The sequence below is a fragment of the Bos mutus genome, chromosome 22 (assembly GCF_027580195.1).
Source record: "Bos mutus isolate GX-2022 chromosome 22, NWIPB_WYAK_1.1, whole genome shotgun sequence".
NCBI lineage: Eukaryota > Metazoa > Chordata > Mammalia > Artiodactyla > Bovidae > Bos > Bos mutus.
This window is the reverse complement of record NC_091638.1, coordinates 70,221,095-70,224,405: the sequence shown is the minus strand read 5'-3', so window position 1 is coordinate 70,224,405 and position 3,311 is coordinate 70,221,095.

Below are 3,311 nucleotides of genomic sequence, written 5' to 3'. Positions count from 1 at the left end.
AACTGATTGAGAAATCTGGATAAGATCAGTATATTGTATCACTCTCAAAAAACTAATAGTAACATTATACTATAATTTTACAAATATTATAATTGGGGGAAGCTGGGTGAAGTGCATGCAGTTTATCATATTATTTCCTACAGTTGCATGTGAATCTATAATAATCTCCTATAACACACCAATTAAAAATGTTTATGAGTGTTATAGCATGTAAATTATAAGAAATCTGGAATGGTTATATTAATATAAGAAAATAAACAGTTGAAATTGAGGAGTATTACTAGAGATAAAGAGGCCAAGTTCATAATGAGAAAATGATCAATTCACCAGGATTCTTAGCATCACCACATAAAAGATCCTTAATATATTCTGTTAAATAAATAAATAAACCTGAGAAAATAAACCCTTATGTGAGCTTACCTATCACTACTTTTCTCCTGTATCTTTATTTGGAAGAATTTAAACTTATTGTGAGGTCTTGGTGCAATTTAAATTGATGCAGAATGTCAGTTACCAAAATGTAGTAATTGTGCCACTACCATACTGTCTTGATGACTGTAGCTTTGTAGTATAATCTGAAGTCAAGAAGGTTGAGTCTTCCAGCTCCATCCTTCTTTCTCAAGACTGCTTTGGTGGTTTGGTGTCTTCTCCATTTCCATATGAATTGTGACATTTTTTGTTCTAGTTCTGTGAAAAATGACATTGGTAATTTGATAGGGATCACATTGAACCTGTAGATTGCATTTGGTAGTACAGTCATTTTCACAATATTGATTCTTCCTTCCCGGGAACATGGAATATCTCTCCATCTGTTTATGTCATCTTTGATTTCTTTCATCAGTGTCTTATAATTTTCTGTATACAGTTCTTTTGTCTCAGATTATTATTATTCCTAGATATTTTATTCTTTTTGTTGCAATGGTGAATGGGATTGATTCTTTAATTTCTCTTTTTGATTTTTCATTGTTAGTATATAGGAATGCAAGTGATTTCTGGGTATTGATTTTGTATCCTGCGACTTTGCTAAACTCACTGATTAGCTCTAGTAATTTTCTGATAGTATCTGTAGGGTTTTCTGTGTAAAGTATCATGTCATCTGCAAGTAGTGAGAGCTTTACTTCTTCTTTTCCAATCTGAATTCCTTTTCTTTCTCTTTTTTTCTCTGATTGCTATAGCTAGGACTTTCAAAACTATGTTGAATAATAGTGGTGAGAGCAGACATGCTTGTCTTGTCCCTGGCACAAATACAGAAATCTACACCAATGGAACAAGATAGAAAGCCCAGAAATAAACCCATGCACCTTTGGGTACCTTATTTTTTTAAAAGAAGGCAAGAATATACAATGGGGAAGAGACAGCCTCTTCAATAAATGGTGCTGGGAAAACTGGACAGCTAGCCACATGTGAAATAATGAAATTAGAACACTTCCCAATATCATACACAAAGATAAACTCAAATTGATTAAAGACCTAAATGTAAGACCAGAAACTATAAAACTCTTAGAGGAAAACATAGGCAGAACACTCCATGACATAAATCAAAGCAAGATCTTCTATGACCCACCTCCTAGAGTAATGGAAATAAAAACAAAAGTAAACAAGTGGGACCTGATTAAACGTAAAAGCTCTTGCACAGCAAAGGAAACTATAAGCAAGGTGAAAAGACAACCCTCAGAATGGGAGGAAATAATAGCCAATGAATCAACTGACAAAGGAATAATTTTCAAAATATGCAAGCAGCTCATACAACTCAATGCCAGAAAAGCAAACAACCCAATCAAAAAGTGGGAAAAAGACCTAAACAGACATTTCTCCAAAGAAGACATACAGATGGCTAACAAACTCATGACAAAATACTCAATATCGCTCATTATTAGAGAAATGCAAATCAAAACTACAATGAGACATCACCTCACACCAGTCAGAATGGTCATCATCGAAAAGTCTACAAACAGTAAATGCTGTAGAGGGTGTGGAGAAAGGGAACCCTCTTGCTCTGTTGGTGGAAATGTAAATTGATACAGCCACAATGGAAGATGGTATGGAGATTCCTTAAAAAACTAGGAACAAAACCACCGTATGACCTAGCAATCCTACTCCTAGGCATACACCCTGAGGAAACCAAAATTGAAGCAGACACATGTATCCCAGTGCTCATTGCAGCACTATTTACAATAGCTAGAACATGGAAGCAACCTAGATGTCCATAGACAGATGAATGGATAAAGAAGTTGTGGTACGTACACACAAAGGAATATTACTCAGCCATAAAAAGGAACACATTTGAGTCAGTTGCAAAAGGGTGGATGAACATAGAGCCTATTATACAGAGTGAAGTGAGTCAGAAAGAGAAAGATAAATACCATATTCTAACGCATATGTATGGAATAAGATGGCACTGAAGAATTTATTTGCAGGGAAGCAATGGAGAAACATACATAGAGAATAGATTTATGGACATGGGGAGAGGGGAGGAGAGGGTGAGATGTATGGAGAGAGTAACATGGAAACTTATGTTACCATATGTAAAGTAGATAGCCAATGGGAATTTGCTGTATGTCTCAGGGAATTCAAACAGCAGCTCTGTATCAACCTAGAGGGGTGGCATGGGGAAGGAGATGGGAAGGAGGTTCAAGAGGGAGGGGACATAAGTATACCTATGACTAATTAATGTTGAGGTTTGACAGAAAACAACAAAATTCTGTAAAGCAACTATTCTTCAATTAAAAAAAAATAAAAATTTAAAAATTTAGTTATTGCACCACATTCCACTTTGCTTTAATTAAAAACAAAGGATTATATTTTGTTAATTATTTTAATCTAAATTCAATGAAAAACAGAAAAACACTTGTTTTATCTTCTTTCCACAGGAAAATCATAAAGCAGTTCACTTCTATGTGTCTCAAATTCTGTTTTCTGGAAATGACTGAAGACTGTGTGGCAGTCTCATTTTAACACATTTAGAGAATATGTACATGCTGAAGTCCAATATTGATTTTACAGAATAACTGAGGGGAAGTGTTTTCAGAGAGTAAATCTTTAAACAGATTTAACGGTTTACATCACATAGAAGTGTCTTTGGTAAATAACTTTGTTTATAACTTTACTAAAACAGTGATACCTTCTGATTCCAGAAAGACTAAGAAAACTGCTCCCACTGCTCTGTTGCAGTAGAGAGGGGATGGGACACATTGACGAGATACTGGTGTGAGTCACACAGATCTAACATGAATTAATGAAAGGAAAGCTTTTTCTCCTTTGAAGCTAGAATTGAGGTCATTCTGACTCTTCTTGAAGATTGCCTTTGCCCA